Source organism: Salvelinus alpinus, chromosome 1 (genome assembly GCF_045679555.1).
Source record: "Salvelinus alpinus chromosome 1, SLU_Salpinus.1, whole genome shotgun sequence".
In the NCBI taxonomy this organism is placed as follows: Eukaryota; Metazoa; Chordata; class Actinopteri; order Salmoniformes; family Salmonidae; genus Salvelinus; species Salvelinus alpinus.
In genome coordinates this window covers 86651179-86675982 of record NC_092086.1, presented here as the reverse complement: position 1 = coordinate 86675982, position 24804 = coordinate 86651179, and the positions used below count along the sequence as shown (strand labels likewise).

At 45.0% G+C, this 24804-nt stretch overlaps 1 protein-coding gene and 1 long non-coding RNA gene across 11 annotated transcripts in view; one reads left to right on the top strand and one right to left on the bottom strand.

Moving 5' to 3' along the window:
* Positions 1–24804, bottom strand: part of auts2a (activator of transcription and developmental regulator AUTS2 a) — a 503450-nt gene that overhangs the window by 277190 nt on the left and 201456 nt on the right. The gene's annotated exons all lie outside the window — the stretch shown is intronic.
* LOC139532542 (uncharacterized) lies at positions 7478–13121 on the top strand. Of its 2 annotated transcripts, XR_011666613.1 has the most exons (4): positions 7478–7713; positions 7983–8042; positions 9849–9926; positions 12972–13121. It is a non-coding gene; the product is annotated as an uncharacterized lncRNA (long non-coding RNA). The 2 variants fall into 2 exon arrangements; XR_011666611.1 differs by lacking the exon at positions 12972–13121 and having other exon boundaries at positions 9849–10667.

Sequence of the window (24804 nt, the reverse complement as noted above, 5' to 3'; positions counted from 1 at the left end):
CCCCACTGTACATACCAGAGCATTAAACAGGTGCAATGCCACCTAACAGAAAAAGTATGGCTCGACAGACAGCACATAGAGGGATTGTATTCTCTAAGAGGGGCTGTATTCTCTCTCTCTCTTTCTGACTGAACTATACAGGTTGCAATTTTATTTATTTATTGTACCTTCATTTAACTAGGCAAGTCAGTTAAGAACAAATTCTTATTTACAATGACGGCTTACCCCGGCCAACGCTGGGCCAATTGTGCACCGCCCTACGGGACTCCCAATCATGGCCGGATGTGATACAGCCTGGATTCGAACCAGGGACTATAGTGACGCCTCTTGCAATGTGATGCAGTGCCTCAGGCCGCTGCGCCACTTGGGAACCCACTTGGCAGCCTAACTGGTTCCAGAATACCAGGATTTTTTAAATATATCCTCATGCCGGCCATCATTTATTGAAAGGGCACAGGGTAGGGGGGGACGCCTTAAGAGCCTTTGAATTAAACGTATAATTAAAATGAAAACATTCCTTTTTCTGTAGCCATTAGCAGTATGAAAGGAATTCTTTCCTAGGGAGAATACTGTGGTGGGTGAGAGCCAGGTTGAGTGCTGAGAGTGATAAGAGAGAGCTGGAGAACTGGGAGATGCCTGATGGGCCTGAGGAGGAGAGCACGGAAGAGAACTAGGCCACACAAGACAGCAGGGCTGGAGGGAACACAAGCACGTGGATAAACACACACACACAGACACAGACACAGACACACACACACACACACACACACACACACACACACACACACACACACACAGACACAGAGCTCCACAGGCACACACACACACACACACTCTGGCATGTGTGATAGCACTAATTACCTCCAACACACTTTTCCTCCACAAAGAGACAGAGCCTTTTCCTTACCCTTTTTTGTAAAAGGCCAATTCCTCTGATGGGAGTTTGAACATTTGCAGAGCAGAGAGGGGGGAAGTATATCCCGGGCATGCACACACAGTAATAGAGCCCTGAAGAAAGGGCATGGGAAGAAGGGAGGGACGGCACTGTGCACCGTTTATGCCCCAGTCTGCAGGTCGTTCATCAAAACATGTTGACCTATAATATTCATTAAGCAAGCAGGGTCCCTGCTGGCAGCACTGTGCATCTCTCTTACGCACACACACACAAAATGGGGACACCACGTTCAAACACGCACATGCGTGCACACGCACACCAATGTACAGGTAACTGCCAAAATAATGGAAACAATGACGGATAGAAAGTATATTGAAAGCTTGTGCTTCCACACAGGTTTGGTTCCTGAGTTAATTAAGCAATTAACTTCCCATCATGCTTAGGGTCATGTATAAAAATGCTGGCTATGCCCCCATAGCATGACAATGCCCCCATCCACAGGGCACGAGGGGTCACTGAATGGTTTGATGAGCATGAAAACGATGTAAACCATATGTCATGGCCGTCTCAGTCAACCCAATTGAACACTTATGGGAGTTTCCAGCAGCATCAACAAAACACCAAATGATGGAATTTCTTGTTGAAGAATGGTGTCGCATCCCTCTGATAGAGCTCCAGACACTTGTAGAATCTATGCCAAGTCTATGTCAAGGTGTATTGAAGCTGTTCTGGCTCGTGGTGGTCCAACGCCCTATTAACACACTTTATGTTGTTTCCTTTATTTCTACATATTCTAACCACAGACCAATACAAGTCCTTCCACCCACACCCATGTCTTACTTCTGTAATTGATTGAACAGCCATCTGCAGCACATGGAATGAATGGGAATGATGGAATAGCTTGAAGGGCTTGTCTGCATTACCTTATCTCTTACAATGAAGTCTGACACACTGGACAATAATTGTGTCCCAGTCTGTTTGAGTAAAATAGATTTAGATGAATCTAACAGTTCAAGTATCATCAAAGTGACTGATGTCTATATGTGGAACAAACCGATTGCATTAGTACTGTACACTCCCCGGTCTCCATCGATCAGTAGAAATCTACTCTGTCCGTGAACTCTTCAGTAAATTTACCTCAGAAAATAGAGTGAAGAACATCTCTAATAAAGCCAATGCAGTAAACCCAGATCATCTTTCAGGGGAATTACATGGCCAGACAGGAACGTAGCTATTACACAGTGATTTGCAAAATGTCTCTCTTGGTTTGTTGTTGCCTTTAATTTCTCTTAAAGCTTCCTTAAATTACCTCGGAGAATGACGTGTTCTTTCAGAGGGGCAGATCCTTGGCCCGCTCAGTGGCGTGATGTACTCATCTCTTAACAGCGTGATTAATAGATGTGCTAAACCAAGGGAGGATATGCTAGTGGTCACAATAAATCAGCCCCATCAAAAAGCTGAGCTGAGATTTAATGACCTCCCAGTACAGATAAATCTGAGAGATCAACCAGTCTCTGTGTGTGTGTAGAGTAGAGACTAACAGTCCCTTCAGTTGGCATGTCATCCCAGTAGCAGTAGCAGCAAGCAGTGGCTCATCATCATGGTCATGGTCCTCTCATTACTCTGGCATGTCATTTCACATTTCATCACTTAATTGCCTTTTTACTTGTTTCAGTTTCTTCTCCCGCAGTGCACACGCCCTGGCCGCTTTTCATAATATCTAGTGCAGAGATGATGGGTGTAGTCAGAGAGGGTGTGTGGGGGTTTTGTGTGTGTGTGTGTGTGTGTTTCCCTTCGTGCATGTGTGTGTGCATGTACGTGTAGCGTGTGTGTACACTACGTGCACATGCCTGTTCTGTGATTCTGTGCTCACGTAATAACAACATAAACACATGAATAAAGAGGCAAGCTGAAACATACAGATGTATTCATTTAATGACCTTATCCACATTGGGTAAAAATTTGCCCTACAGAAAGATAACTAGCAAAACATATGGTTTTAATATTCCAAAGGCTAATTTCACAACAAATAAAAACACAGCAATACATTAGCATCTAATGAAACATTGAAACTACTAGTATGTGCATCTGCCATTGATTTCAACACATTGAGGTCTTGTTTTCCCTCAATCTGTTCCGTGTTAGGGGGGGAACCCCCACCTTCCCCTCCGCCTGAATTTATTGAAGTATAGAATTAACAACTGTTTTCAATCAGCAGTCAGCATGATTCTTCAGCAGAGAACAGCCTAAATAAAACCGCCACACTATCATAGTTTTATTCAAGCCGCTATATCTCCCCATGTGATACAGTAATAAAATGAGTCATAATCCCCCAAATCTAAACTACATAGAAACCTCCATTCTGTAGTTTTCATATATTTGTACTCACCCTAAACTAAATAGCCATACTAACGCCCAAGGTAACACTGATAGAGTACTGCATCACGAAATGAGATGGGTGCCACTTACAAAGCAGATAACCTTGCTTGTAGAAGAAGCCTGCATCAATAGAAGGCTAACTTAAACTGAATGCTTTTTATTTCTGTATTTCTGGTAATGGCAGCAGAGTGGAGAAAGTGCTATTCATCTATTCAAACATGACCTGGACAATATACCAGAGCTTTCCTACTTAAGAATTTTCAGGGGAAGAAATACCTCCCTTAAAAGGGATACTTTGGGATTTTGGAAACGAGGCCCTTTATCTACTTCCCCAGAGTCAGATGAACTCATTGTTATGTCTCTGCATGCAGTTTGAAGGAAGTTGCTAACTAGCACTAGAGCAATTGCTAACCTATACCATATAATTCCAGTCATTGCGCTAACGCTAGTTAGCATTAGCTCACGAAACTACCTCTAACTTCCTTAATACTGGACGCAGAGACATAAAAATGGTATCCACATCTGACTCTGGGGAAGTAGAAATCCCTTTAAGAGGCCTTTTGCACATTAGAAGGGAGGTTGGAAAACATCCTTTGAAGGTTTTTACAGGATTATTGTTAACACGTGTAGTCAATTATTTCCTCTGCCCACTTACCGAAAAGTGCGTTGCCAGTGCTGCTGAGGAATTTTACAAGCGTATTGACCTATTCCCAAGGGCTCCTCTAGCAACTGAATGTAATCAAACACAAAAAGTGAGCCCTGCTTAACGTGTTAAACCACACAGGCCATTTTTAACAGAGCAATACACAACCCACCCCCTAGCCACCAACCTCCATCCTCCCTCCCAAAAAGTGCGAAAGCTGGGCTCGGCTTTCTATGCTAGCCTCTGTGGGATTCCATTGCTATCAGCTCCTGTTTTCCCTGAGTTATGCACAATAGCAGCTGCGGAACTCGGCGGTAATAAAACCTGGAACAATTTAAGGGCTTTTATTGTTGTTCTGCGGTCGGCTTTTAGTACAGCTAACCTGTCCTCTCTGGATCCCTCCCACCGCCAGTAGAGAATCCCACCAGGCCCGCAATGAAAGAGGATCTCATTTACCTAAAAGCGCTTATAAATGTTTAATTTGCTTTAACAAGTTACAAGTCGCTCATTCTGGAAGTTTTACGGCTGCTTGCCACTGAGGGAGTACCATGAAAGTTTTATAGATAATCCACTAGCTAGCTCAGGCTGCTTATAATAAACGCTCTATTTTCTGCTGTACTGACAAATCCCTTTGGTTTACAGTGACTACGCTTTGAACAGTGACGTGCAGTCAGGGTAGGCAGGGTCAGCTGCACCTCACTGACACTTTACACCAGCTTCTCAATATCATTTCTGCACTGACTCCCACTCACTTACCCACCCTTACAAAATAACACACAGAACATTACCCTCTTCTTTATAATACTCTTTATTACTTAGCGTTTAAAAAAATAAATGTCTTGATATTGTGTATTTTTTATAAATGTATATTGCATCGTTGAGAACATGCAATTTTTAGTTTTGTTATTTTCTTACTTATTTTTTGTTATTTAATTTGTATTATTTTATCATTTGTTTGACTTTTGAACACTTGTTATTTTTTGGGGGTGGGGGTGGCAATACAGTGCAATTGTATTTTTGGGGGGTATATAATTTAACTTATTTCATGACTTATTTTATGGAAGGGGGTTAGGGAATATTTTTTTAATGTCTTGGCTTATCTTGTACACTTCTTTCATTAGAGATGTTGTTTTATAATTTCACTTTTGAACACTTTTCCTTTTTTGACAAATAAAACCATGTTTATATAGTAAACACTTGCCCTTTCCTTGATTTGGTGACAGAGCACCCATTGTATTTGCTAAAACTGCAGGAAAGGTGCCAGGGTATTCATTCCTTCCCATCCATTCAAATTGCTGACACGCACAGCCGTTCCTGACTACATTCACTTGATGGACAGGGGCCCCATATGCCTCGTTGCTTTGCCTAGCTTCATTCATTGCATTGAGACAATTTCATATTTTACACATGCGTATTGCCTAAACATGTTGTGTGGGTGTGTCTACATCCCCTTAAAAATATTCATGGTACGAAATGCTTGTCAAAGGCCTAGAGTATGTTCATATTCTGCATAGTCCAAAAACACAGAAATTATGATATTCATAGCAATAATCACTGTTTAAGCATAGGGGGATGAGAGACTACATTTCCCATCAGCCCCATGGTGAGGCCCAGCCCCATAGTGTGTTACCTTTGGACTGGCAGCAGACAGTAGCAGTTGGAAACAGTCGGGAACGGTTAACCCACAGCAAACTTTTTCCGACGAGAACGTCATGTGAAAGCGGGACACGGGTTGTCAGGGCCTGTAAGGAGCTGATTCAGCGTCCTCCGTCATCGTTCTGACAGCAGCTGTGTGGCAGCGCGTAACTGGCGGTAACCAGAGTGGCCCGGGCCAGACCCTGTGTTTGGCTCTGAGGCCTGAGCGTTCTGACCGCCCCAGACAAGCGTCCTCCATCCCCCCACCTCCCCCCTGTCTATAGCCACCCACAGTCAAAGCCTGTCATTGGACATCAGGGTTCACTGGGGTCCGACTGCCCTCATTTGTTTAGTTAGTTTGTGTGTGGTATATAGAGGTCATGGGAAGTCACAGTTAAAATAACACTTAATACATCCACCAGTGTCTCTGTTACACAACACAATCATATATATTTTCCCTCATAATGTCCAATTGACATATTTGTGATTATTGGCATATTTTGGCCAATACTTCTGTACTGGCTATGACAATGTTTCCTAGATGTCATTATAGTTAGCGACTCGGCAGAACAGAAACAGTAGTCTTCATCAGTGTCTATCGTTTCTGCAGGGTGCTGTGCGCGATCGCCATGGAAATGCTCCATTTCACTCTTATACCTCTCAGCTCAAGTGGATGCCACGACCTCTGGCGACCTTGTCAGACATTATTGTTGTGGTGGCAGTAGGCCTAATGCACCCTGAGGACGGGCTTAGGCCACGGAGCAGGATCACAGTCTCTCTGTGGTGGAATGTGATACTTCACAGCACAGCAATGGAGTCTCTGAGGACTAGAGGGGCTAGCCACAGCACCCTGAAGGCATGAGCATCCTGAGAGGAAGATAGAGGAAGAGTTGGGGGGTGGGAGGATGGGGGATGGTAAAACTTGCTTAAGAGTGCTGTCTTGATCTCATCAGTCATACTAAGGGCCATTTACTCAACCACAGAGCTGGGGGTGGTGGAGGTGTGGTAGGCTTGAGGCTGCATTTATATACAGACATAAATCTGGGATCTATGACGACATTACATACAAATCAATATGCTTTTAACATCCATCCTCTCTGCAGTTGCATCGCAATCACCCTTTTCCCTCTTCGTACAAATGGCCATATAATGCTGTAGCCTGCTGCATTGAGTTATGGGGACAATTCCCAGATTTAATAATGAACTGAGTGGTGCAAGGTGGTGGAAGGAGGGAGAGGTGCTAGGAGGAGAATAAGATCAGCAGGAGACCTCAACTCTCTCAGATCATATCAGAACACCTTGTTATAGGACACCATGTGGCAATAAAATACACCCCCCCCCCCTTCCCACTTTAAACATCTCCAGCTCCCCTTCCCTCCATGGCTACAGTAGCATCCCCCTAGGCTCTAAGGGAGGAAGGACAGAGAGAGGAGACAGAAAATGAGCGAATGAGAGGGGGGAGGGAGACGAGACAGAAGTAGAGAGAGGAGTGTGGGACGACATAAGAGAGAGGAAAGAGAGAGACAGAGAGCAAGGAGAGAGACTCTAGAAGCCTTCCCAGAGCACAGCAGCTGCACAGAGAGAAGCCCGAGACCTTGAGCTGCTCAACCGAGCGCTTATCACCACATAACTATTCATCAAAGAAATTTGTGTGCAATTAATTACATTATTCCCAAGCCCCCCCCCCCATCCGTGCCACCGGGTCGTTACTCCAATATCAGCTTTCAGCTAGCCATCTCACTAAGCCACAGCCTCAGTGCCAAGTCACAGCTAGGTCTCAGAGCTGCCTGGCCAGCCTCAATGAAGAGTGCTGCTAGGAGGGAAAAAAGAAAAAAGGCCTCCTCTCTCTCCTCTCCTATCGGCTTGCAGGAGGCTATCATTTCTCTTTTTTATTGCCATTTATTTCCCCCCAGGAATTCACTGCCAGTATATTGGCAGGCCTTCCAGTAGATGGAGGCAATGAAATTTACCGCGGACACTTAACACCGGTTCAAGCCTTGTGCGCAGCTCATGTGTGGCGGTAATATGATAAACAAACGCTTCCAGTTTGGAGAAAGAGGACTTTTTTATGTTACAGAAATAGAGCACTGAGTGCCGGAACTGCATGGAGCTGTGGCTGCTGTTAAGAAGATGGAAAATGCACAACCGGAGCCCTTCAGAGGTGGGGAAGAAGATATACAAATATTTTTTTTGCAAAATGTCAGAGTGAGTGTGCTGTCGCCTGGCTCCTGCTATTAAGGAGAGAGGATCTAAATGGGTGATCGCAGTACCATTATAGGACCGTAAGGCATGGCTAGCTCCCAGCCTGGATGTAATGCAGCAAATAAGACAAAAAAAACTGTATAAAGGAATATTCATTTAAAACGATTCCATTCAAACCTCTAAGAGGAAAGTTCACACAATAAACATGCAATTTGTGTCCATTAACAGCGACTGTCCACCTGGTTGAGAGAATGCCAAGAGTGTGCAACGCTGTCATCAAGGCAAAAGGTGACTACTTTGAATAATATATTTTGATTTGTTTAACACTTTCTTGGTTACTAAATGATTCCAAATGTGTTATTTCACAGTTTTGATGTATTCACTATCATTCTACAATGTAGAAAATAGTCAAATTTAAAAAAAACTTTAGGTGAGTCAAAACGTTTGACTGGTGCTGTACATGTAGCCTACATGACTAGTAATACAGACTAGATATGAACTAAAGTCACACTGCAATCAATAACAGGTCTATAAATACACAACACGTTGCTGTGGGTAAGTAATAGCTTGTCCAATGCTGCCAGTCAGTCACACCCTTTGGCTTCAGGGCACAGCAGTGAGAGTGGTGTGATTAGGTCCTGGCAGGCTGACACTTGTCCCTCATTGACCTGTGACCCATGGTACAGCGAGCCAGGAGGGCTGTTAATGACAGCAGAGATGAGCTGAGATAATCTGATCTCCAATCAGCAGGTGGACGTGACCTCTGTGACCTCTATGAAACAGGATGCCGGCCTATCAGCGTACAGGTCAGAAGCCCTGGCCTGTTTTGGTTGGCCGCGGTTCAAATGAACGAAAAAGCAGAGCGTCTCACCTTACCCGTGTTTGGCTCGCCTGAGCTGCAGGCTGGGGGATTAGAGAGACTATAAAATCTGCTTAGACAATATAAGGTTCCCCTTTGGCTGGCCGACAGGGTGCCTGTCCAAGGTCGTTGCTATCACTAATCCCCTGTTATCAACATCTTCATTTAGCCGCCTTCCTGAAATTCATGTCTACTATTAGACGGCCATAAAACACGATGGTACCAAAGGCGCCAATGTATTAATAGGAGCAGAGCCAAGAGTAGACTTGGCTTATTCTACTTGAGAGGAGGACTACTCAGCAACACAGCATCTGTTTATACTTTCTTATCAGCTTGGTTCAAATGTGATAGGCACACTAAAGCTGCAAACAGGATGCTAGCCAGCAAGAACTCTCTGACCTTTAGCATGACTTACTGACTTGTATTTCACCTCGTGTGAGATCAGGTTAACAGCGGATTTCCCCAAGTCATAACTGTATCACGGCGATCCAGAATCAACACAACTAAATGATGATCCAGGATCAAAGACAACGTCAAGGTTAACTGGCCTCATGAATCCATAAGTGGAGGAGTCATAAGCCAATAAGAGCAGGCTTGTCTGAGCAGTCCAGGTTGTTGTTCCAGAACTTTCACACCTCCCCAGTGAGCTGGCTACCTCACATACTTGGCTGTAATCAGCTGAGCCAGTCAACATACTGAACATTCTGCAAGCTCCACAAGCCAGCGTCAGCCAGCGACCTGTGACATCTGAGCTATGGCAAGTCAAGAAGGTCAAGTGCTAGGCTATATGAGTAAAAATATATATAAATAAACATCTTTCAAGAGGTTGACCCTTTACTGAATATAATGTAGCTACACGTCAGGAATGACTCAGACATGTACACTATAACACTGTTCCAAACGCATAATACAAGTTAGCCTAGATGACTAAGGGATATGATCATTATTACTACAATGTAATAGCATTAACAGTGCTCTCATTCCCCTATGATCCCATCAGGCCATAAAAGTGCAGCTGGAATGTGGACATAATGGAGTAGAAACAGACAGTCGGGGAAATGCCACGCTTGTTTAACTTGAATAGCTACCTGCTTTCAGCAACTAGGCAATGTACCGGACTACCAGTTCAATGAGTGATCCTTTCAAAGAGGATGAGAACTTTGTCATTCTATTTCTCCCCAGCAGTGACAACTATCTCCAACCATCCAAAATAAACAGTGATTTCTTTATTCTAGGTTCCCCCAGTATTGTGAAACGGAGGACTCCGCCGCCGAACACCGAAGAGAATCAGTTCCGTCTTTATGATTTACACGGTGATAAAAATAGCTACCTTCCACCCGAGACCTGTCAGCACCTACCAGTGGCAAGGCAGCTTGCACAAATAGCTTCCCCACCTGTGTCCAAGCCATATTACTACACACAGGGGACCTGTTACATTTCAGCCCAGTTCTACATCATTAGGCACGAAAAGGGACTATTTAAGTCATCAGCGCCGCTCGTATTTATGTTGAGACTTAAATCTAGATTGAAATCTTGTAATTTTTTCTATCCTTCCTCCTTCTCCCCAAGAGTGTTTAGCGATCTTGGCAGAACAAAATAATTACTCTGTGACCCTCTTTGTGAAGCGTGCCCCCGCTCTGTTTTTGTTTTGGTCTGGGCTTCCTATTCCAAGTAATGGACTTCCTTCAAACCATAAATCACACTTATGGCGCTCCCTTTCATCTTTAGTTTTTGCGCTCTGCCATGTTTTGTTTAGTGTACCACATTTTTGTTAGTGTAATGCTTGGTGATTTTTTCTAAGTACAACCAGACAATGCAAGCCATCTTCCTTCTCCGCCTCTGAAAGGCTCTTTTACAGGCTCTTAAGGCCACAAATGTCAACCACAGGAAGGCAATTATGAGAGTAAAATGACTTCCCTACTGTTATCCATCTATTCTGTGAGCCGGGGGAATGGTTAAAAGCCACCATGTAATGGGGAACAGTTAGCGTTTTCTCCTGGCCCCCAGCCAAGGCTACTAACTTTGCTATTAAAGGCCCCGACAAGCTTTGTCAATGCAATCTGCTGAATGCCTTGAGTGACACACGATCGATATTCTCCACTTTCCCGGGTCATCACCGATGACAGAGGCCTAAGTAATAATACAGCCCTCGCTGCCTCCTCTATCTTAAATGCTTCCCCTGCCACAATATTTCTTTTTTGTCTCAGGGCTTGCGAGCTACATTTCCTTGCCGATCGAAAGAGGAAGATACGGAGGGTGAAAAGGGGGAAGAGGGGGGTCTGAGGAATTGCTATGTGTCTAGATTGATGCTAGCCAGGGAGCAAGCTTGGCAGGTTGAGGGGGGAGGAGGAGGCAGTGTGGGGGAGGGGAGCTCAGATAAATAAAAAATGACTGGCTGCCGAGTTGTAATCTGCCAGCACCGAGCCCCCTGTAGCAACAAGCCAAATGAAAAAGCACACTGACAGGCAGGAGAGATGGAGGGCCTGCGGTAGATTGCAGGAAGAGAGGGAGGGCGCAGGGGAGGGAGGGAAAGGGGGAGAGAGAGGCATGCAGAGGGATAGAGAGAGAGGATGCAGGCAGACAAATAGAGTACATAATACATCCATTACAATTTCTAATAAGCTCGAATGTAAACATTAGCAGTTAGCCGTGTTTCATTACCCATCAAGCGCTGTTAATTAGACTGAAATGTGTTATTTATATGTCTGGGCTGGTGTGTGCAGGAGAGCATGTAAAGCTAACATAATGTGCCATTTTTACATTATTAATGCCATTTTCACCTTTTGACAGACAGAGAAACTCACGCACGCAGGCACGCACGCACGCAGTAAAAGGCAGTTGTCCTCCCCTAAACTAGCAGGTGGATCACACTCTCAACATCAAAACCCAACACAAGAGCTCCACCTACTGCAAGTGCCTTTTCTGCAGCCTGGCCTCCTATGTTAGGCTCCCGGGTGGTGCAGCGGTCTAAGGCACTGCATCGCAGTGCTAGAGGCGTCACTATAGACCCTGGTTCGATCCCGGGCTGTATCACAACCGGCTGTGATCGGGAGTCCAATAGGGCGGCGCACAATTGGCCCAGCGTCGTCCGGGTTAGGGGAGGGTTTTGCCAAGGTAAGCCGTCACTGTAAATATTTTTCTTAACTGACTTGCCCAGTGAAATGAAGGTTACATGTTAAGACAGAAAGTCTAACCCTGGGAAAACAGTGCTCCTCTAAGACAAAGCAGAGACTGTCTGCTACTGATGTAAGACAGGCAAACAGACAGCAAAAAAAGACAACCTTATACAGTACCCATTCTAAATAATCTCCCAGTAACCTTTTCTCATTGGACATGGAGGTTTGTAGGCCAGGAGGCTCTGTGACACAGACAAGGGTAATGAGGTTGGGTGTAGTCTGGCCTGAAGTCTGGCTGCATGGCTGATGCAGTGCCAGGGGTGATGAGAGCTGAAAGCTAAGCCCTCTCCTCCTCACAGGTATTAGTGTGGAAGCCTCTCGCCTGTTAAACAAGGGGCTAGGTGTGTGTGTGTGTGTGTGTGTGTGTGTGTGTGTGTGTGTGTGTGTGTGTGTGTGTGTGTGTGTGTGTGTGTGTGTGTGTGTGTGTGTGTGTGTGTGTGTCTGGAGCAGGGCATGGGAAAGGTCTGACTGACTGCCACACCACACTGTCTGCCTGCTGGCCTAAATACACAACCACCTTCCTATCCCGAATGATAAGGCAAGGTCAGTCTAGTGCAGGCACAGCGACCCTCTACAGAGGAGAAACAGAAGGACAGACTGGCATTGTCATCAGGATCTCAACAGTTAAACAATGGAAGTTCACATCAGGCACATCCCAACCACAGGGAGCAGACAGACACCAGACACAGAGCAAACAATCTGCCTGCATGACCATCTATAACACAACACATATCTCAAGGAAGAAAGCATATTTATAAATCACTTGCACACTGTAGGGGAGGGTTGATGATCTTACAATAGCAGAGAAAACGCTATTCTTTTTCCTATGAGAATGATCCCTATTTCTGTGTCTGTCTGGCTCTCTCTGGTAATCCACTGCTTTTATGTTCTTTCCCCGGCAGCAGACACACAGTGCACAGCAAAGCCAGGCAACAGGGGCCTGCATGCTGGATGTCTGCAAAGGCAACATTTCCCCCACCCCTCTTTTTCATTTGCAGACCTGCTGCTCACTGTTGGACTGTCACAGAGAAAAGCTATCTTCCTCACAGCATGGCGGCTGTTCCAGGGCCACGCCGATCTGCACCGCCCTGCATGCCAATGCCACCACACCACTTCCTGCTCCCCCGCTGGGCTATTGAGGAAATATCAGCTGATACCGAATCATTTGTCTCCCTCATGCAGCTCGCCCCCCAGTCGCGCCACGGTGAAAGGGGGAGACATGGGAGGACCATCTGCCTATCTCACAGGGAAACACTGGGGAATTATTTGTGTAACCCTCAGCGTGGCAATTTTTGTGAAAGCACAGATCAATATATAAAAGGGCCATCTCCACGGGACCAGGAGTCTGTGGCTTCTGAGTTTGTTAAGGAACATGTGCTTCTTAGCTCAGGGGTTTATGGTATCATTATTATTATTGCTCAAGGAATTCTTTTTTCCAGAACTGAAATGGGGCATAATCATTTTAAATGGAGTCCTTCAGTAGCATAAGAACCACCACGGCACTGAGACTTTGTACCTAATCAGAGAAAGGTAAAGGAGGAAGAAAAGTACTGTTGGGTTTCAATGGACCCTTTATTCCCTCACTTCACTGTGGCTCATGCTGTGTTACAAATCAGATGGCTGTGAAGCCCCAGAATTCCGATGGCTGTGAAGCCCCAGAAGTCAGATGGCTGTGAAACCCCAGAAGTCAGATGGCTGTGAAGCCCCAGAAGTCAGATGGCTGTGAAGCGCCAGAAGTCAGATGGCTGTGAAGCCCCAGAAGTCAGATGGCTGTGAAGCCTCCTTGTCTCCAGGATGAGTCTTACATAAACACTGGCTGAGCCAGGGATCACAGGCTTATCAGTGCAGCCTTGTTATTGCTGGCCAATCCACACATATTTCTCAGCTCAAATCAAGTGCACAGCCATTAAAACTAAGCCAAAGAGACAATCCTCTGGTAATTAAAGGCTGTTATCGTTAATGAGCAGTAAAAACACTGATAACCTGCATCTCAAGACCTTGTCCACCACACTGGCTGATTAGATAAAGCTGGGACTGTGGTGGATGGATTAGCAGGGGGAGATGACAAGCGGTTTGGGAATGGTGGCAAAGAATGTGGTGTGTGTGTGTCTGTGCGTGTGTGTGTGTGTGACCTCACTATTATCTAATCAGTACTAATCCACAAGTAAGAATTTACACTGATAACCAATGTGAAGACAAAATGTTGCAGACTAATGGTGCTCAGGCTAATCATATCATTTATAACTACAAGAGGTATGTTGTTTCAAGGAGATCTATGAGATAATGAAGTACTGTAGGCTACATCAAAGTTATCTACCACAGATGGAACAGACATTTGCAATCAGGAAGTCCAACATGAACCCAAGAGGTCAAGACCTCTGGTCATGCTAGTCACAACATCGAACTCATCAAAGTCATACATTCACTTTGAAATCTTACCAATGAGACCTACTGTACCAATGATTTCTGAGACCAATGTTAAATGGAGATTGTTGTGAACAAGACACTCTTTCATGTAGGTTGCTGTTTACTAACTAGACACACAACTCTTTCAAGGCTGGAATACCTTGTTAGTGGACTACACACTAGAACGTCCAAAATGCCCATGGTTAATGTTGTGTAGCTTTGAGGAACTGCTTACAGCATTCTTATTTAACAACTTAATTCATTATTGAAGAGTGTTATACACACACACACACACACACACACACACACACACACACACACACACACACACACACACACACACACACACACACACACACACACACACACACACACACACACACACACACACGCACACATACACACACACACCACACATGTTCCAAAGCAGTTGTTTTATGAATTATGGAGAAGTGTGCTGGATGCAAATGAGAAACTATACTAGGTTTATTTTCAACCCAAAAGCCACAGAAGAAGCACTAAAGCAGAAAAACAAGCCACGCTGGGTACAAATTTAAAAAGTGTCGGAGCGTTAGGGGGTTTGGGTGGTGGAGAGAGAATGCTTTTATTTTCTTCAAGTCTCTCTCGCTCACCCCTGGAGAGCAAGCGTGAGCAACAGTACAAGGCTAAAACAACCAACTACTGTACCCAGAATACTTCTGACGTTTTCAAACTATGCCATTTTCCTTTGCATCTGTATTCTTTTCATTATCCCACTTTCCCAGTGTGTGCTAGCCTATATAGTTAAATGTACACTGTCATGAGAATATACACAACAGTGTATTTTCACAGGGCCGATTGTGTGCTATCAAGCCAGGCACAAGAGAGAATGTAGAAATTCCCGTGAGCAGAATTTTAAGCACACATGTAAATCATTTAGCACTCCCTGGCTGAACAGAGAGACTGACACAGAATGTGAGAGAGCTCAGTTCTCTCTTATGTAAGCATCACACTGCCTCTTCCTTCTGTCCCAGAAGAATGAGTGTTTTTCTATTCCAGAGCTCATTTCCTAACACCACAGAACCCTGCAGAGAGGGAGCAGCTTCAGTTAAACTCTCCTCTCATGCAGTGAGCTCCACCAAGCAGCAGCAGACATGTTACCCTACGGATGACCTGCAGGTGGCGCTACATGACAACACATCAAGAGGAAAGGAGCGGAGGAAATGGAGAAGAAATGGAGAAAAGCAGAATAGAGGGGTAAAAAAGGATAGAGGATAGAGGAAATGAATGAAAGTGGGGAGTAATAAACTACTTTCTGACATGCCTTTCTTTAATCACAACCTGCATGGCCATTCATTTATTGGTGTGCTTAGTGGAACCATAATAACATACAGAATATACTAAATCAAATCAACAGTATAATAGCTTTGTTAGTATACTATTAAAAGCGGAAGACATTGCACAACCATTAATTGAAATAAAGATAAAGCCAGAAAACGCCAGGGGGTCATACATGCTCTTACATATATACGGAATTATGTATATATATATATATATATATATGTTTATGAGTATGAGTATGAGTATGAGTATGAGTATGAGTGTGTGTGTGTGTGTGTGTGTGTGTGTGTGTGTGTGTGTGTGTGTGTGTGTGTGTGTGTGTGTGTGAGTGTTCATGTCTGTCAATTTGTATGCCTACCTAAAATGTATTCCACATATTCTGACATAAACACTGTCTACCTCTCCAAAATACAGTACTGTAATCAAAAAATCTAATCAAATGCTATTTGTCACATGCTTCGTAAACAACAGCTTTAGATTAACAGTGAAATGCTTACAGGCCCTTCCAAACAATGTAGAGAGAAAAACATAGAAACGTGAGGAATAAATAAATACACAATGGCTGCATTTCAAACACATAAAAGACACACCCTCCTCTCCCCTCAACACTCAAATTAGGTGGACACGTTTGATGACATATCATGACGTATGATGAGTTGACACTTGCAGGGCAAGGGAAGAATTCATCCATTTTAAATTTCCCACCTTTGCCCGGAAATTCGTCCCTCGTTCGTCCCACGGTTGTGTTTCCAGTCATCATGGAATCACTGGTAGCTGTTGTGTGTGCTTTATATGTGCTACAGTCAATTATGATTGCATTTCATATCTTGGCTAGAAGACAATGCATCTGCAGACATTGAATAGTAGCCATCCGACAATATCAGGTCATTCAAAAATGTCTGCCTTCTGAGGGGAAAGAGGCATTGTCGTGCCTTCTTCCTGACTGTGTTGGTGTGTGTGGACCATGTTAATAGCTTAGTGATATGGACACAGAGGAACTTGAAGATCCACTACAGCCCCGTTGATGTGGATGGTGGCGTGCTCGGGTCCTCCATTTTCTGTAGTCCAAGATCAGCTCCTTTGTCTTGCTGACGTTGAGGGAGAAGTTGTTGTCCTGGCATCACACTGCCAAGTCACTGACCTCTATAGGCGGTTTCATCGTCATTAGTGATCAATGATAGTGTTGGAGTCATGCGTGGCCATGCAGACGTGCGTGAACAGGGAGTACACAGCATTTTCACATATGTGTTCGTCTTGTCCAGAGGGCAGAGGGCAGTGTGGAGTGCAATAGAGATGGCATCATCTATGGATCTGTTGGGGCAGTATGCGAATTGGAGTGGGTCTAGGGTGTCTGGGATGATGGTGTTGTCAGCCATGATCAGCCTTTCAAAGCATTTCATGGCTACAGATGTGAGTGCTACAGGGCGTTAGTCATTTAGACAGGTTACTTTGGCGTTCTTGGGCACAGGGACTATGGTTGTCTGCTTGAAACACGTAGGTATTACAGACTGAGTCAGGGAGAGGTTGAACATGTCAGTGAAGACACCCGCCAGCTGGTCAGCACATGCTCCATGTACGTGTCCTGGTAATCCGTCTGGCCCCGCGGCCTTGTGAATGTTAACTGAGCGAGATCACACAGTCGTCCGGAACTGCTGATGCTCTCATGCATTACGTCCAACCGGCCTCACAACCGCAGACCATGTGTAACTACGCCAGTCCAGGACCTCCACATCTGGCTTCTTCACCTGCGGAATCGTTTGAGACCAGCCACGCAGACAGCTGATGAAACTGTGGGTATGCACAACAAAATAATTTCTGCACAAACTGTCAGAAACCGTCTCAGTGAAGCTCAATTCATCGTCCTGACCTGACTGCAGTTCGGAGTCGTAACCGACTTCAGTGGGCAAATGCTCACTTTTGATGGCCACTGGCACGCTAGAGAAGTTTGCCCTTCACAGATGAATCCCGGTTTAGACTGTACCAGGCAGGTGGCAGACATTGTGTATGACGCCATGTGCGCGAGCGGTTTGCTGATGTCAACGTTGTGAACAGAGAGCCCCATGGTGGCGGTGGGGTTATGGTATGGGCAGGCATAAGCTACAGATACAATCGCATTTTATCGATGGCAATTTGAACGCACAGAGATACTGTGACGAGATCCTGATGCTCATTGTAGTGCCATTCATCCACCGCCATCACCTCATGTTTAGGCATAATAATGCATGGCCCTATGTCGCGTAGTAGGATTCGATCTTAGTCCTCTATTGATGTTTTGCCTGTTTGATGGCTCAGAGGTCGTAGCGGGATGTTTTTACAAGCGTCCGGATAAGTGTCCTGCTCCTTGAAAGCGGCAGCTCTAGCCATTGGCTCAGTGCAGATGTTACCTGCACACCATAGCTTTTGGTTGGGATATGTACGTGTGGTCATTGTGGGGCTGATATCGTCAATGCACTTTTTTTTTTTTCACCCCTTGGTTTCCAATTGGTAGTTACAGTCTTGTCTCATCGCTGCAACTCCCGTAAGGACTCGGGAGAGGCGAAGGTCGAGAGCCATGCGTCCTCCAAAACACAACCCAAACAAGCCGCACTGCTTCTTGACACAATGCCAATTTAACCCAGAAGCCAGCCGCACCAATGTGTCGGAGGAAACACCGTACACCTGGCGACCGTGTCAGCATGCACTGCGCCCGGCCCGCCACAGGAGTCACTAGTCCGCAATTGGCAAGGATATCGCTGCCGGCCAAACCCTCCCCTAACCCGGATGACGCTGGGCCAATTGTGCGCCGCCCCATGGGTCTCCCGGTCGCGCCCGGCTGCGACAGAGCCTGGACTCGAACCCAGAATCTCTAGTGGCACAGCTGGCACTGCGATACAGTGCCTTAGACCACTGTGCCACTCGGGAGGCCCCGTCAATGCACTTATTAATAAAGCTGGTGACTTCCTTAATGTTATCGGATAAATCCTGGAGCAGTCCTGTAGCTTAGTATCCGCTTCATCGGGCCACTTCCTGTTAAAGGTTTTGCTTGTAAGCAGGAATCAGGAGGACAGAGTTATGGTCAGATTTGCCAAATGGAGGGTGAGGGAGAGCTTTGTATCAATTTCTGTGTGTGGAGTAAAGGTGATCCAGGGTTTTGTTGCCTTTAGTTGCACAGGTGACATGCTGGTAAAAATGAGGTAAAACGGATTTGAGTTTCCCTGCATTAAAATCACCGGCCAGGAAAAACGCTGCCTGTGGATGTGCATTTTCTTGTTTACTTATAGCCCTATACAGCTTGTTGAGTACGGTTTAGTGCCAGCATCGGTATGTGGTGGTAAATAGACAGCTACAAAAAATATAGATATAAACTTGCTTGGTAAATAGTATAGCCTGCAGCTTATCATTATGTTTTCTAACACCGGCGAGCAAAAACTTGAAACTTCCTTAACATTAGAGACCACGCACAAGCTGTTGTTAACAAAGAGACACACCCCTCCCACTCTCAGCTTACTCGAAGCTGATGTCCGATCATGACGATGCATGGAAAAGCCAGCGAGGTGTATATTATCCATGTCCTTGTTCAGCCACAACTCTGAGAAACATAAGATATTACAGTTCTTCAGGAGCCGTTGATAGGAGAGTCTCGAATGGAGATCGTTCAGTTTGTTCTTTAGTGGTTGTACGTTAGTCAACAAAACAGAGGGCAATGGCGGTCCAGATGCTCAGCAACGTAATCTAATCATGATGCCACCTCGCCTCCCCCTCTTTTGCCGCCGCTTCCTCTTTCGAGTCTCGGGGATGAGGGCCTGGTCCAAGGTAAGAATAACATTGAAAGCTGCCGACTCATTGAAGTAGAAATCTTAATTAAAATAAAGTCCAGTGTTCTGTACAGAAGCCGTTTTCGGTCATATGAAATTATGGCGGAAACATTATGCACTGTACTGCAACGACTGGCTGCATTGCAAGAAAGATAGAGATGTGGAGATTGGGGCCCAGATTGGCCAATACCGTCACATGGCTGCAGAACAAGAGTCTAGCCCCTGGCAAGGTGACAGTCTGTCTCTCTCAAGGACATACTGCAGTCTGCAGCACAGGGCCTAAAAAGGCCCCATCTCCACACCTGGTATTCAGTTAACTGCTTGCTTGCCAGAAGGAAAAACATAAACAAGAAAACCATATACAGTATAAAGCCCAACAGTGGAGGTGTCATAATACCGAAACAAGGAAATGGTTCCAATTGTTTTTCTACCATTCACTTTTCCCATAGGGCTGTGTTTTGTTCAGTCTTACACTGGCATGACATTTTGATAACCATGTAAATCTTGTCAATATTTTCTTCTCCATTTACTCTCAGATTCAAAAATGCTAATTAGCATCAACGTAGATATCATGCAAGACTACAAATCCCTGCAAAGGTCCTGCAAGTCATCTCTAGCTGACACCTTTGCTAACAGATATTGTGCTAATTTCAAACTTGCACAAGACAGTACACAGAATTGTCCATTTAAAGAGATTTAGCCAATTTATTCATTACTACATTTAGCTAACATTAGATAGTTAATCCAGAGATTTTGACCTTTGCGTCAAATCGGCAGTCTCGTCCAGATCATCATAACATTTGTAGTTCTTTGTAATAGCCATATTCGCAGCTAATTAGCATTTCATTTTTGGGGGGTAAATACAGGTGAATATATTGATAAAAGTCACCTTGTCCTAGAGAGATTTACACAGTTATCAAAACATCACGCCAGGGTAAGTCTACACAGCCCTTAATTTAAGTGTTTCTAAAATCCACTATGGGAAAAATGTATGTTGGAAAAACGAATAGAACCATTTCCCTGTGTGGCCGCTAGGTTTTATGGGTATTATCACTCATACTGTGGTACTCTATAGATACTGTATTTATAGAGATGAACTTAACCTGTTATTTAGTCCACATCGGCCTGTAAATGGCATCACAAATGTGCTAAAAACAGTTAAGACAACTGTCTACAGAAGCAGTTCCGTTGCAGAGTTGATGCCAGTGCTGCAGTTTGAATGCCTTACTTGCCTACATGGGCTTCTGCTGGAATACAATTGTGTTGAGCTGCTTCACACCACAGAGGAGAGAGGAGGAGGAGAGGGTGAGACCGTGGAGGTTACTTCAGCTTGTAGCCCGGGGCCAGGCTGGGAATCAGTTAAAAAGACTCCCCATATAACTCTGAATATAAAAACACAGTGGACCTCTTAAACTTTTATCGCTAATAATTGATGAACACAAAGGTCCTCTTGAATTTTACATGTGAAAGACGATCTGACATTCTGAGGTTCATTGAATCTGAGCCTCCTCTCACCCACCCGCCCTCCTTTTCTCTCTCCACCCCCCTTCCTCTCTATCCCTCGCTGTGTCTCTCTCTCTCTCCTCTCTTCCTGCTCTCCATTTCCTCATAGGTTCCGGCTAATTACAGCGATTTTAGATAATTGTTATTGAAAACAGAAGAGCGGTGCGGCAGTGGTGCTTCACGAGTTGAGCTCCCTGGAGGGGAGGAGAAGCCCTGCATCATAATGACTACAATCAGGCCCGATGCCTTTGTTTTCCTCTCTACATGAAGGAGATGCTGCTCGGCACACACCACAACACACTCCAGTGCACTTCAGGATGAATATGACCGAGAGATAGAGAGCACAAGAACATCTCTCGTCTTCTCTCTCTGAGGCATACATGGATCAACAGGCATACAAGTGAGCATACAGGCCTTCACCTAGAGACAATGGCCTTTTCTTAATTAGATTTGCTAAACTCCTGCGTCCTCTCTCCTCCGTCCTCTCTCCTCCGTCCTCTCTCCTGCGTCCTCTCTCCTACGTCCTCTCTCCCCCGTCCTTTCTCCCGCGTCCTCTCTCCTCCGTCCTCTCTCCTCCGTCCTCTCTCCTGCGTCCTCTCTCCTGCGTCCTCTCTAGCCTCCTTTTAAAAATGTTCAAAGGTAATCGAGGAGAGGAGGCGAGGGAACGTGGACGAAAAAGTGCTTGTGTGAAATGAGACTCTCCTCTCCACTCGCCCGTCATCAGGCAAATGATCCTTACAGGGGGTGGATCCCCAAATAAATGTGTAAAGTGATAAACTAATGAAGTTAGCTGTGCAAGACATTTTATAGACAAAAAAACGATATAAGTAGCAAGTGTTTTTTTCCTCTGACAATACAACAACTGATTCAAAGGGCATATGGCATATATCCAAACTCCTACGTGGTAGGATACACTTGTGCTTCCTCACCAAAAGGAGGCTATCGAGGAGGGGAGGACTGTCTTCCGTTTGCCTACTAACAAATTGACATACTCCTTGACCACTTATCAGTTTCCAGGTAACAGAGGAGAGAGGACAGACTTTGCCCAAACGAAAAAAAACAATACGATACACACATACAAGCATACACACACACACACACACACACACACACACACACACACACACACACACACACACACACACACACACACACACACACACACACACACACACACACACACACACACACACACACACACACACACACATTTGTACATTCGCAGAGAGGGCAGTGCTACGTTTCTTTCTCTTCAACATAAATTAAACCAAACAGAGACCCTAAGACTGAAGTTTATTTTATTTTAATTATATTTATTTATTTCCCCTTTATTTAACCAGGTAGGCTAGTTGAGAACAAGTTCTCATTTATAACTGCGACCTGGCCAAGATAAAGCACAGCAGTTCGACACATACAACAACACAGAGTTACACATGGAATAAACAAACATACAGTCAATAATACAGTAGAAAAAATTAAAATCTATATACAGTGAGTGCAAATGAGGTAAGATACAATGCAATACACACACACACAGCTCCAACTGGGTAAGCCTGGGCATCATGAGAGAACCCAGTGATTTAACTACTGTGATTAATTAAGTTGTAACCGGATCAATTCCAATTACAGAGTATGTTCCGTTCTCCTGCTCACTAGCCTATCTGTCTGCCTGTGGAACTACTGCAGACACATTACTACACAGCAATCCCTCATTGAGTTGGTGGGGCTGGGGTTAGGGTCTGATCAATACTACTGGGAAACCTGTTGGAGGGTTGGAGACTCTGGACTGGAGAGGGAGGGAGAAACAGAGAGAGAGAAACAGAGAGAGAGAGAAACAGAGAGAGAGAGAAACAGAGAGAGAGAGGGAGGGAGAAACAGAGAGAGAGGGAGGGAGAAACAGAGAGAGAGAGAGGGAGAAACAAAGAGAGAGAGAGGGAGAAACAGAGAGAGAGAGGGAGAAACAGAGAGAGAGAGAGAGAGAGAGAGAAAAAGGGAAAAACAGAGAGGGAGAAACAGAGAGAGAGAGAGGGAGAAACAGAGCGAGAGAGAGGGAGAAACAGAGAGAGAGAGGGAGAAACAGAGAGAGAGGGAGGGAGAAACAGAGAGAGAGAGAGGGAGAAACAGAGAGAGAGAGGGAGAAACAGAGAGAGAGAGAGAGAAAAAGGGAAAAACAGAGAGGGAGAAACAGAGAGTAAGAAGAGAAGAAAAATAAGAAGAAAGAGAGAAAGAAAAAGTGAAACATGAGTCCGGACCAGAGAGAAGTTTGGTTAAAAAAAGGTTCTGGTATATGAACTGCACTCTGTGAATACTGAGTATATGGAAATACACACTAGCACCACAGGCATGATTGAGTCAACGATCGATCTTGTAGGTGGAATTGGCCGATAGGGAGCTATACATTAGCCTGATCAATCAACTGCACTGTGAAAAAACGACTTCTCCTCTCATCTAGAGTCTGTCTGTGTGTTTCTTCTAGTTACCGATCTCTGTCGGATGCTAATGTTTTCCCTCAGCCGTATCGAATTTAGAATTTTCACAATGTGTCACTCAGTGTGGGAGCAATCGAACATGCCAAATACTCATAGCTACTGCATCGGGAACAACATGAATATGTTATCAGCAGAGAGAAACACATTATGGGGGTGTGGAGGGAGGTTACGGGATTACATTTCTATAAAGGGTTAATTGTGCTTACAGGACATGTTCTGTAACAAACACATAGAATATCTCCCAAATGGCATCCTGTTCCATATTTAGTGCACTCATTTTGACCAGGGCCCATAGTGAATAGGGACGTGGGATGCAGACATACAGATACAGAATAGCCCCATGGAGGGGGGGGGACCAATCTCCCCAAGTGTATTGAGAGGAGAATACTAAGTGCCCCTGTACTAAGTTAAAGTTGATGCTCCAAAGATTTTGTATAATTACAGCCAGCAGTTTTGAAAGTAGTGCTAACGAGCCAAAACAGGTCTCTGAAATGTTGTACTTTTCTGTGCTATGTCATCAACTTCATATGATATTTGATGAATTGCAAAACAAAACAAAAAACATGTATTTTTATTTTTTGCAATTCGTATGATATGATACAAATTCAAATTTGTACAGTATATTACGAATTTCTAAGTGCTTCTGGTCCCGACTGCATCTCTAAACCTAGGGAAACGCCACTTCCTCCTCACTCTCACGTAGAGGAAAGGACAGGCCTTGCAGGTGGTGGAGTTAGCAGGGCTGAATGTAAATCAGCTGACTGACACACACACGCACGCACACACAGAAAACACACACAGAAGTGTGAACACGCACACACACAGGGAAAGAGAGAGAGAGAGAGAGAGAGAGAGAGAGAGAGAGAGAGAGAGAGAGAGAGAGAGAGAGAGAGAGAGAGAGAGAGAGAACACAGGGCCTGTGGGCAGAGGGTCCTCTACACAACATGGCGGCCCCCTCCCTGGCCATGCATAATGCATGGAAACATGTTAATACGTTATTCCGCGTTGCATGCATTAATGATCACGGGGAGACTCGCTAGCACTCTCTGCACTGCGGCAATTAATAAAAGATAAAGCACGGAGAAAGGCCGGCACACCGCCTTTCCCCCTTTTGATCTGCCGAGATGCGTTTTAGACCAATTCTTAACCTGGTATATTTCTGCCGCTTGTGGGGAGAGGCGGGGGGGGGGGGCTGGGATTAGTGGGGGGGTGTTGAATAATGAAAGGAGGGTATGCTATCAGAGACTGAAGGAGAGCAGGCCTCTTTCTCAGCTGATATAGGCAGCACACGAGGCTATGCCACCCTCCCCCACCACACACACATACAAACTAGTCTCTCTGGGGAGGATATAAAGGGTTAACTTGTGACTGGGAAGCTGTGAAATCAGGGGTTTAACCCGATTCATTCCAATAAGATGGTGCATAAAACATGAAACTACAAACACACCAAAAAAAATGAAAGAGACACATACAACATGAGTTTCCTATTCACCTTCTCCTCCC